Raw genomic sequence first — 12979 nt, forward strand, 5'->3', positions numbered from 1 at the left:
GAATGCATGTGCATTAGAATGCGACTAGATTATTTTGGTGCGATTAAATGAGTTTGGTTTGAGATTTTAGTAGGCTGCGCTTAGTTCAAATTTTGCTTACACCAATGTTGTTAAGTTTATGTTTTTGTTGGCTTAATTCCATGCCAAATTTCTTTGTAATTCTCTCATTTCATTGCATTTTTAGGATTGCTATGTAATTGAGTGGAAGTATTTGAGCCTTGGTCATTGTTGTCGTGAAGAGCATTTTGCTCTCGTGAGATACAATTGGATGATAAAGAAGGATGCTTTTTACATAGCAACTTGTGAGATTCTTGCAAGTTTGTCGAGGACAGAAACAACTATGCATTCTTATCCTCTTGGCTAGCTCAATCCCTTTTGATTCGATTTGTTTCTATTCATAAAAACCCTAAGGAAACAGAGAGAGAAATATTCATATTACTCTTTTGAGTGAGAGAGAGAAACATATCCTTTGAGAGAGTCATACACTGATACACATAGTTTTTCTCTCTTTCCTTTCCCTCTCACCATTTCCATATCAATGAGAGAAGGTTTTTATCCATCACCTTATTCACCATATTGATTGTTGACTGTTGTTGGTGTTGGAAATCATTAGAGGGCAATACCATAAATCCAAGAGGGCTTGGTGGCTTGCAATTGGTCACTCAACGCACACATACCGGAGACTGGTTGAAGAAAAGATTCGACGTAGTCAGTTGTGAGCAAGAGTTTGGAGGGCTTATTGTAAACCTATACTACAACTATTCCACTAGTGAAAGTCTCGATGTTGTGTCACGAAGAAATTTATCAACTTGAATAGTCGAATTTTCCTCTTCGAAAACATATTGCTATTATTGTGTGGTTTGCATTTCTTTTCTACTATTTATATTACTTTATTTCCTGTAGCGTACTTTTGATATTTATTTCACGTATATTTGAGTTTGAAGCTGGTTCAAAGTAAAACTAATTAAGCTGAAATTTTTGTTAATTAGGGGTCCAATCGTAACACGTAGGGTGTTAGGTGTATGTCTCAAATATAAAAAATGATGATAAAAGCCATTAATCATCATGAAACATAAACCTTGAATAAGAAAAGATATAAATTGTAACTACTAGACTTTTGCTGGAAGCTTGGATTATGATAATTTGATTAATCATCCCCCCATATATATATATATATATATTTTTTTTTTTAAAGCTTTAGGGGCTGTTGGACACCATTAATATTCACAGCTGTTATAGGATCTGCAAGCTAATTTTTCAAGCATATTTCAAGGCAAAATAGTTTTACACAAGCCCGCAGGAACATCTCTCGTCATTATGAGCTGGTATACATAACTATGGCCTTTAAAATATTCCTTGTTTTAATTATTTGAGGTCTTTGGATAAGTCTAGAAGGAAGTCGTAGCAAGTAAATTAATATATATTTGAACACAAATATGTAAGCATTTGGGAATGGGACTAAGATAGGGCTGTACTGTACCAGGCAATTATCATCCTTATGCGATATATAAATATTGATTGAGTAAAAATGTAAAAGGGTAAAACGTACAGCTTCTTTTTTCTTTAAAAAAAAAAAAAAAAAAATTACCTTTATTGACTTTTGATTTCACATGATGAGATGGTAAGTACACCATGTCCAAATTCTTCAAAATGAAGTAGGATTCCAATATATACTTAAAAAAACAATGTCAGACAATGTTAGGAATCACGATTGTAGAAAAAAATAAAACTAAAGATAAAAAAATTAATTAATATCAAAATAAAATAATTAATTAATTTATTGAATTTAAATTTAAATATATATTGTATAAAAATAAAACATTATGCAAATACAAAATTTGATTTAGTTACCACGATAGTGTTTGATATTTTAAATTATTTTGTGTGAACATATATTTTTGGGTAAAATACTATTTTGGTCCCTCACTTTTGTTAAAAGTTTGTATTTTGTCCCTAAACTTTAAAAGTTTCTTTTCTCATCCCTAAACTTTGTAAAGAATTTTTTCAATAGTTTAGAGACAAATATAGGGATGAAAAAATAACTTTTTTCAATAGTTTAGGGATGAAAAACAAACTTTTGGTAAAATTTAAAGACATAAATAAAATATTTTCAATAGTTTATGAATGAAAGATGAACTTTTTTTTTTTTTTTTTAATATAATTTAAGGACAAAAAATAAACTTAAAGTTTAGGAATGAAAACGAAACTTTTGGTAAAGTATAAGTACCAAAATAATATTATACCCTATTTTTTTCTTGATATAATAGACCAAATATCCAGCCCATACCCGATCCATGAGAGCATCTCGGTGGGCCTGTTTGTTGGTGGTGAAGCAAGCAAAGGTCTCATTTTGTTCATTGGGAGATTAAGAAGGGAGTCAATCCACGGAGTCATTTTCTATATGTCATTTAGGTAATGCCAAAAGGTTGATTCACCAAACGGAAGGAAAAGGGTGCAAAAAGCCCCAATTCTGATCTGTATATGTCTATGGGAAAATCAAAACAACTCACCTGATCCAACTAACCTATGCAGGTCCATTTAGTGAGGCGGGTCAAGTTGGGTGGGTAGGATAATTTAGCGGGTCAAGTTGAATAATGGATTGAGATATTTCTAATCCGCTACAACTCAATCCGCTTGCCTATATATATATATATGTCACGTTGCAAAAATCTAACTCATATACCCTCTCACTTTATTTCTCTCATCTCTTTTTCTTTCTATTTATTTTTTCATTTTCACATCTCTCTTTCCTAATAAACTTTAGCCGCTCTCTTCAATTTTTCTTTAAAAAATTATTTTTCTCTACGTACATGTCTAAATTCATATTCTGAAATGTTTTTTCTTTTTAGTGCAATAAAATTTCAGTCATTCTTTGTAATTATTTTTAATAAAATTACAAAATTTTCTTTCATTTTTTTATCAGAGGGAAAAACTATTATCCAATTTAATTGAAATAATTTGATTTAGTCTCTCAAAAAATATTTCAACTCTATTGAATTTGTCAACTTGCCCAACCCGCTTAACCCATCGAGTTAAAATTGTTAAGATTTTCAATCAACCTGCTAGATTTATAGATTGATGGGTCGATGAAGGATTGGAATTTTCCCAACCCACCATTAGTTGATTGGTTAAAAAATATTACCCTCCACTCACCCAACCCAACCTATACACTTAAATGCAAAAGAGAGAAGGAGAAAAAGAAATCATAGACATTTTATTTTATTAAGTTCAATCAAGTAGCGCAATAATTTTGTGTTAAAAATAAGTCAAACAACTTATTGGGCTCAAACCAAAGCACAAATTTTAACCCCAAAAAAAAAAAAAAAAAATCCCCAATTTAAACCTACATATTTATATATCATCTGATCGATGCATACAATTTTACAAAACATTATGATTCATACTATACACACTTATATATCATACAATATGTTATTTTTTTAGTATAGTCAATAGATTTCTACAATATGGTGTCTTTTTATTTTTTTTTTTTTATTTTTTTTTTTTTTTTTCACTCGATACATAAAGTATTATAAAGTATTTTACAATATTAATAAGTAGTTGCTAACCCATGCAATGCATGCATTTATATCTTCTTTAATTCTTTGATAATTTTTGATTTAGCAACTTCTATTGTTTCCAACAAATACATCTAAGGTTCAAATATCTTCAATCCAACCATCGAACTGTAAAATTAAAAAAAAAAAAAAAAAACCTTATAGTTTATTAATATTTGTAGTTGCACGATTTTCCTGGCCCAAATTCTATTGATCAGGCCTTGGCCCAAAGCGCAACCCACAATAAATATTTGTAGAGGATGGGTCAAAGAACTTAACCTCAGTGAGCCTATTCGGTCTGGTACATGGACAGTATTGTTGCAGAAAACAAAAGCACAAGAATGGATCTCTCACGTATAATTCTATTTCTTCAGTTCATAATACAGTTTTCTCGTCCCCTTCTTTGAGGGACTCCACTACATTATATAGTTCCCCTCCTCTCATCTCAACCTTACACTTGTTGATCATCTAAGCATCTACTTGAGTACCTGTCCCATCAGACGCCCTCATCTCTCCCTTTGTGAGTTGCAGAGGCCAAGGCGGTACTGTTCAGGGGTCTTTTCCTCATTAATGCGGCCAAGAGGGTGGTTGGGGCGCAATTAATGTGGTGGTAGCTCTCCATGAGATATTTTGGATTTTATTCATTTTATATGTTGGGAGGATGAACTGAAATGGCTGGGGAGAGTTCCTCGTCTGGGCTTCGTGATGTCCAAGGAGGAGTTACTCCTCGGACAGGTTTCCTTGGCGTTTATTGGGATTGAGTAATGCTTCATATGTGGTTTCTTTTCGGACAGGACGCTCCTCGGACGGGCCTGAATTTGGAATAGCCCATTATTTCTGGGCCGGGCCCCATAATAGCCCCTCAAAACTCCGGTTTCTATCTCCTTCCGAGGAGAAAAACGGGGTTTTGATGTTTGGGAGAGGATGGAAATAAGGAGAGCGTGTGGCGCGCGTGCGGACCGTTACTTTTGACGCGCTACAATTTACGAGGCGCGGCCATTAACTTCTGGAGGCGTTATGTTCCCTCATCCAACGGTGTGGCGTAGATCGAACGGCCATCGTTTTTTCTCGTATTTTTAGGCAAGAGTGATCTTTTCTCTCTCTTCCTGGCTATATAAGACGTCGTAGGGGTTCAGTTTCTTCTTTTATCTGCATTTCATAAACCTCAAAGGCTTCCAGAGAACTCCATCGAACCCCAGAGATATACGAACACTTGCGTCCGTTACGCCACCGTAGCCGTTTTTTGTGAAGCGTTTCGTCCACGAGAGATTCCCAGGCATCTCATTGAGCGTTCTGCGAAGGTACCAGTACATTTTGTTCATCTCGCTGTTTCAATTCCCTCCTCGGACTCTACTTTTCTTCTCAGTCTTTACTTTCGTTTCCTCAGTTCAGTTCAGATGGGTAGATTTGAGAAATTAGTAAAAACTCCAGCCGCTATGGAGGCCTTTAGGGCTAAATACCACATTCCCCCGGGGGTTGGGCTGCAGTACTGTCCTCTTGAAGGAGTATTAACAGAGAGAGGTATGGGAGAAGTTGTTATCCCCATGATTGCTTTCATAGAGGGAGGGATGACACTTCCCATGCGTAGGATTACAAGGGAATACCTGTTCAACCATAGGTTGACGCCGTACCAGTGTGCCCCGAATATGTTCAAGATACTAGGCTGTGTAGATGTCTTAGACGAGCGGATGAATCTAGGCCTTACTTGGCACGATGTGGCTTATCTGTACGAATGTCACCGCCTCGGGGATGATGGGTATTATCTTAAATCCCGGAATGAGGACGTTAGGTTGATCTCTTGTCTCCCAATATCCAATAAGACCGTGAAGAATGACTTCCTTATTGCTTCTGGGGAGTGGTTCGACGGTATTCATTGTCCAACTCGGGCAGGAAACCCAGGTGCGGCATTTTTAGGATCGGTCCTTTTTGGGAAAGGATTTAGTATTGAGGGGTTATTTTTCTTGCTTTCTTTGTAATTGAAAAATTTCATGTACTAACCCCACTTTTCTTGGTTGTTTGCAGATAAAGTTCACGTCGCTCCTCGGTTGAACTTTGTGAACGTGCCAGCGTTGAACTACCTTCTTAGGTCAGAGATTTACGTTTCCGAGGACGGACAGTTGCGTGCGGCCCATCTGGTTTTGGGCTATCAACCTCTGAGCAACTCTTTCCAGGCTATCGGTCACGCTATAAGGGCTGGCAGTCCGAGGTTGGCTAGGATTGACGTGTCAAAGGACGGGTTCCTAGCTGATCACGATCTGCCACCAGTTGTGTTGCCCGGTGTCAGAGATCCCTACTTAGCAGAGCAGCTACCTCCGCCAAATGAGCCTGGTGCTGCCGTTCAGGTTGAAGAGGAAGCTGAGTCATCTCGTCTTTCCCTTGAGGAAGAGATAGACGAGTTTTATTTTGAGGAGGAAGTTCAGCAAACCCCCTTGGTGGAACTTTCCGATCTTGAAGGAGAGCGAGACCGGCATTCTGCAGTTGGCGTTCCTTCCATTGTTCTCTGCTCGGACGACACTTCGGACGAAGAGACAGAGCCCATGGCAGGAAAAGGAAAAACTCTAAAGAAGTTGATGGCCTTCCGAGGGAAAGGCCAGTCATCGAAAGGACAGTCATCGAAGGGACCAACTCCACCAAAGGTCAAAACCCTCCCTCCTGTGGCCCCTCTGGACACCTCGGACCTTGGCCTTAAGGCTAATCCGGACTTAAAGAAGAAAAGGCCGGCTGACACTCCTGAAGGGGGCGAGGTGGTTGCCCAGCCGACCAAGCAGCAAAAAACTACTCGCGCGCCAAGGAGCAGAAGGGGCAACTCCTCGGAGAGTCGGGACGAGGAGAACCTTGCGGAGGTACGTGTTACCCCGCGTGTATGGAGCCCCAGGTTGGAGCTGGATGGGGTTGCCATCCCCTACAATGCTTCAGTCCGAGAGTACAATCGAGGCCGAGCAGGGTACGTGGCCGAGGCCTTAGAGCAACCCCTACTCCTTCCTCGGGACATGAAGGCTTATAGGCAGTTTTCTCAGCCCGAGATCTTCCTATCCCTTAAAAGGGATCTCGCGATGGTAAGTAATCCTTTTACTGTTTCATTAATTTTTTTTTTTTGACCTTATTAGATTAAAGCAATCTTGTTTCGTTTGTAGATTACTCAGCAGGTATTTGTGGCTGAGGAATTTTGCCGCGGTAACAGTAGTCGGGCTGAGGTCGAGAACCAGGCTCGGGCAGAGATGGAGAAAACCTTGGGGTCCCTCAAGCACGATCACGGTGAACTCATGGACAAGTTCAAGGAGTCGGAGAACCGGCGCAAATTTGCAGAGGCTGGTTTGAAGAGTGCCGAGACCCAGGCGGAGGACCAGCGCAAAGAGCTGTTCACGATCCAGATTAACCTCGCCACCGAGAAGCAGGCAGTGCAGGACCTCAAGACTGCTCTGCAAAAAGTCGAGGATGAGCTGCGGCGGGTCAAAGAGGAGGCCCAGCTGATCCGAGAGTCTACAGAGGCTGAGAAAAGTGCTGCTCGCCAGCTCGGGGCCGAAGAGACGGAGGCCAGGCTATCCGAGGAGATCCCTGAGGTGTGCAGGGATTACTGCAGTATTTCATAGGCTCATGCTCTCGATGCTGCAGGAGTTCCTGCGGATTCGGCACTAAGACTGCCCGAGAACATCTTCTATCCTCAGGAGATCCGAGAGAATCCTGATGACACCCAAGTGGCTTCAGAGCAGGACCTGGCGGCGCCTGATGCCGTCCTTGTGCCTGATATGGCGAAGGATCCCGCCGCAGACTCTACCATCGAGGTTCCTCCTCCTCAGCCCGAGCAGAAAGAAGATCCTCCCGCTAAGGCTTAGCCTTTTAGGCTTTTGTTCTTTGTACTCTTTCCCTTTTTTTTTAAATGAGAGTCGTCCTATTTTTCCTTTCTTTTGTAAGGACTTCTCTTTCTAATGTACTCGGAATATTAATATAAAATGTTCGTTTTGCTTACTATGGATGTATGTCAGTAGCGCTCTTCTTTAAACACTTCCAATTACGTAAATACGGGTAAACGGTTAAAATAAAATGGGTTTGTGGGCTGCACGTTTAAGGGTTGCGATGGTGCCAGACTGCACGCACGTATTAAAATGATTTCCTTTAAGTAATAATCTCCCAATTTATCATAAGTAATAATTTTCCCTAAGTCTGTGGTCCGAGGAGTCATGCAGGACTTAGGTTCTGTTTAAAACTATGAATAGTTGCCTTAAGTATTAATTTCCCCTAAGTCTGTGGTCCGAGGAGCCATGCAGGACTTAGGTTCTGTTTAAAACTTATAAAAATTGTCATGAGTAATAATTTCCCCTAAGTTTGTGGTCCGAGGAGCCATGCAGGACTTAGGTTCTGTTTAAAACTATGAATAGTTGCCTTAAGTATTAATTTCCCCTAAGTCTGTACGGGTAGTCGGATTTGCCCCTTTGGCGTAACCATCCTTCCCTCGAAGCTGAGAAGGGGGGAGTCATAAGCTGCCAAATCTTCTAGTTTCAGGTTCAGCCCCTTGTATAGATCAGGGTACATTATCTCTACTGCACTTCCCGAATCCACCATCACCCTTTTCACGTCGAAGCCCCCAATCCTCAGCGTGACCACCAAGGCATCATCGTGAGGTTGAATAGTTCCTCTCTTATCCTCATCCGAGAATCCCAGTATCAAAGAGCTTCCCCTTTTTGACCTTTTGAGTTCCCTTTGCCTGCCCTCGGAGGGGAGCCGATCAACAGCTAACACCCTGGGGATGGGTGGCCCCGTTCTTCCTGGTGCAGCGAGGATGACATGTATCGTCCCGGTGGGGGGTCTTAAGGACACGTCCTTTCGAGGCTCTTGTGTTGCTTGGCCGGGATGGCCACTCGATGGGTGCAGCAGGTGACGTAACTTTCCTTCTCAGACCAACTGATCTAGGTGATTCCATAGATTCCTGCAGTCCTCAGTAGTATGCCCATGGTCCTGATGATAGTGACAGTACAGGTTCTGGTTACGTTTGGAAGGGTCTCCAGTCATCTTTCCCGGCCACCTGAAATAGGGCTCATCCCTTACTTTCTCCAGTACCTGTTGTACTGGCTCTCTGAATACGGTATTCACTGTTTGCGGGTTGCTCTGCCCAGCCTGCTGCGAAAAATCTCTCCTCGGCTGACCAGGGTTGTGCCGTTCCGTCCTGAAATCATTTGCTTTGGGGGGGATAACCTTCTCCTTTCCCCTCCCTTGCAGCTGATCTTCCTCCATTCTTTTGTACTTGTCGATCCTATCCCTCAGCTGATCAATGTTGGCAACCGGTTTACCAGTGAGGGATTTCCTTAAGCCATGGTCGGTAGGGAGCCCACTTTTGAATGTGCTGATAGCGACAGCATCATGGTTGTCATCCAGGTCGTTATACACTTCCCAGTATCTATCCGAATATGCTTTCAGAGTCTCTCCCTCGTACATGGATAAGGACAATAGCGAACCGAAGGGCCTGGGGACTCTGGTGTTGGTGATATAGTGAGAGCAGAAATCCTAAGTGAGCTGCTTGTATGAGCTTACGGAATTTGTCTTCAGGCCGTTGAACCACCTCATCGCCATTGATCCCAAGCTGGACGGGAAGATTTTACACATAAGGGCTTCATTTTGCGAGTAGATCGCCATCTTTTGGTTAAATTGGCTCACATGCTCTACCGGGTCTGTTCAACCGTTATAGATGGCGAATGCCGGTTGGTTGAACCGTCGAGACAGCTTAGCCCCTTCAATTCTATACGTGAAGGGGGACCTTGAAACCTGGTCCAACGCCTTCTTCATGGCATCGTTTCCCGAACCCTTGCTGGATGTGCTCTCATATTTCCGCACAGGGCGTGGTTCCTTTTCGTAGGAAAATGTTTCACTTGGGGGGGTCCTTGATCTCCGTCGGTAACTCGCATCCTCTGCATTAGAAGACTCGTCTGAGTCTGAAGGAGATCGCTTTCGCTGTACCCGTCGTAGCTTTCTCTTCAGATCGTCTATCTCTCGCTGCATGGCCTGGTGACTATTTCACCTTTGGGACACGTGACTACCTATCTGAGTGTGACTCTAGCTTGTCCGGATAGTATGCGCACTTCCCTCACGATTTCCCCTGTGGCCTGGGTTGACGGGGTTATTTTGCCTCTGGGACTCGGCGGGTTGTGTCTATTGGGAGTTAGCTTGGTGAGGATTCTCCTGGTGCGGATCTAGTTCTGCCATGCTCGACCGTTGTGCTAGCTGATGCCCTAGTTCTCCCCACAGACGACGCCAATTGTAGTTGCACGATTTTCCTGGCCCAAATTCTATTGATCAGGCCTTGGCCCAAAGCGCAACCTACAATAAATATTTGTAGAGGATGGGTCAAAGAACTTAGTCTCAGTGAGCCTATTCGGTCTGGTACATGGACAATATTATTTGTAGAAAACAAAAGCACAAGAATGGATCTCTCACGTGTAATTCTATTTCTTCAGTTCATAATACAGTTTTTCCGTCCTCTTCTTTGAGGGACTCCACTACATTATATAGTTCCCCTCCTCTCATCTCAACCTTACACTTGTTGATCATCTAAGCATCTACTTGAGTACCTGTCCCATCAGACGCCCTCATCTCTCCCTTTGTGAGTTGCAGAGGCCAAGGCGGTACTGTTCAAGGGTCTTTTCCTCATTAATGCGGTCAAGAGGGTGGTTGGGGCGCAATTAATGTGGTGGTAGCTCTCCATGAGATATTTTGGATTTTATTCATTTTATATGTTGGGAGGATGAACTGAAATGGCTGGGGAGAGTTCCTCGTCTGGGCTTCATGATGTCCGAGGAGGAGTTACTCCTCGGACAGGTTTCCTTGGCGTTTATTGGGATTGAGTAATGCTTCATATGTGGTTTTTCTTCGGACAGGACGCTCCTCGGACGGGCCTGAATTTGGAATAGCCCATTATTTCTGGGCCGGGCCCCACAATATTTATTTAGACTGATATGAAACTATATATTAATATTTCCCCTATATAAATGATTACCTACCTGGAAATTTTCTTTATAAAAAAAAAAAAACCAAAAACAAAAAACAAAAAACCTACTTGACAATTTTTGTTGTACAAATAACTGAAGTAATATGTAGATATGGGATATGTTTAATACTTGGAGTTTTGCTAGCATTTACTCAATATGTTTGAAGCTATATTGATTGAACCATCAATATTAACAATTGGATGACAAATAATATTAACACTAGATGGATGCAAAGACATCAAAGATTGATTAATATCTTTTACATCTTTAATTGATGTACTTTGAATAGACATTCTATCAAAATTTTCTCCGTTATCATTATATATAAAATTCTTCCTTCAATTCTTATTAATTCTCCTCATAAATCTTGCTGATGTTAAGGAATCAATTCTTTCCAACCTAATTAATAGTTACTGAATAAGAATAACATAAAATTTAATTGCGAAATTACACTATCAAGAGAAGGTGCCATATGACTAAAAAATTGCAAAGCCTAAACAAAAAATACGCAAGCAAATGTCATTGAGTTCGACCTAATTCTACTATTATAATTTTCAAAAATAGTTCTAAATAAGTAAACCATTTAGCACAACATTCCACATAAAACAATTTTTCTACGCATTTTATCAAACACAAACCATGCATTATTGTTGTAACTACTCCTTGCATATAATTTAATCAAAGAACTACTCACAAAACTCAAATTCATAAATAAAATCCATTCATAGGCAAAGTTACTCTAACTTACACTATTCTAACCACCACAAACCTTAACTACACTACTCATACACACCATTGAAGATATTAATAGAATTGCAAATCATGCAAGTAGGAATAACAATAAGAGTTGGATTGAGTACGGTCCATTTAAAGTTAGGTGGCAAACTCCACCTCCAAATTGTTATAAGTCAATTGGGCTATTAAAGCTATTGAGTATATATATGGAGTAGGAATAATAATAAGGGACAAAATGGGCTTCTGCCCTTTTTGGGTAAATTAATTAGCCTTTTGCCCTTCTTTTCAAACTAAATAGAGAAATGCCCCTCTTTTAAAAATCGAGTTTCTCAAAATCGAGTTAAAAAAAAAAAAAATTTTCTGGAGCCCTATAGTGACGTTTTTAAGGATTTATAGTGACATTTTAAAAACCTATAGTGACGTTTTATAACTTGATATCCATAAAATCGAGTTATAGGCAATAAAATTGCCTATAACTCGATTTCATGGATATCAAGTTACAAAACGCCATTATAGGTCTTTATAAACGTCACTATAGGTCCTTGAAAATGTCATTATAGGGCTTAAATCGATTTTGAAAAATTCGATTTTCAAAAGAAGGGTATATCCCTATTTAGTTTGGAAAGAAGGGCAAAAGGCTAATTAATTTTTCCCAAAAGGGCAGAAGCCCATTTTGTCCTAATAATAAGAGATGATTTTAGTCATATAATTGCGGGGTCCACACAAAAGTAATCAACGCTTGCATAAGGCCAATTTAACTTGCAAAAGTTTGGTCAACTCTTGAGTGATTGGCGAGAGGAGTAGTCTGTTTAGCTTATGTAGCGATAGTTTCTGATGTATCTATCGATAGTTTCTATCTATCGATATCCGGTAAAAGTTGAACTAAAAAATTAATTAAAAAGTAAGTTCTAAGGTGTAAAATTGTGAAGCCAACCAATTTAATGTGGCACAATATTAAAATGTTAAAAAAAATTCAGAAGTTTCGATTTTATTTTTATTTTTTATTTTGAGGAAACAATAATACTTATTAGAACACATAAATACGAAAGTAGTATATAAATTTTTTTTAAAAAGCTTATATAATATATTACATAACTAAAGTATCACTACAAAAAATTCTAATCTTTGTAATAGTAATTTGGAATTATAAGAATCGAAATTCTAACACATACAACTAATGTGAGATAATATATATAGACTATAATATTAAGTTAAAGCTAATAATTGGTTTTGATATGTTTCCAGAGTAATAAACTTTTTGCTCATTTCCTGGACAAAACAATAACATACTCCACCGCTGTATTTAAGGTTTGGGTCAAAATTTACCTTTTCATGATTTAATAACTTCCTTTTTAAGCTTTAGCTTAAACTTAAGTTCACCTTTATGACAATATTTCTTAGAAGGAAGATGAGGACTAAACAATGACATACTCCACCGCAGCTGAGCAAAATGTCTACTTTGATTGAAAATGTGAGACTTTTCTACTGGGTTATGTCAAATTTTTAAAAGATTTTCCTGCCCTTAACTAGTCGCCCTTTTTTTTCCAATAAACTTAGGCAAGAATTGAAGAGAAGCACGAGATTCTTGAGATTGGGTGTTGCTGGGGAAGCTTTGCTATCGAAGTTGTCAATCGAACTGGATGCAAATATACTGGCATCGGTTTATCTAAAGAGCAACTAAATCTTGCGAAAAAGAAAGTGAAAGATGCT

Source organism: Quercus lobata, chromosome 6, assembly GCF_001633185.2.
Source record: "Quercus lobata isolate SW786 chromosome 6, ValleyOak3.0 Primary Assembly, whole genome shotgun sequence".
In the NCBI taxonomy this organism is placed as follows: domain Eukaryota; kingdom Viridiplantae; phylum Streptophyta; class Magnoliopsida; order Fagales; family Fagaceae; genus Quercus; species Quercus lobata.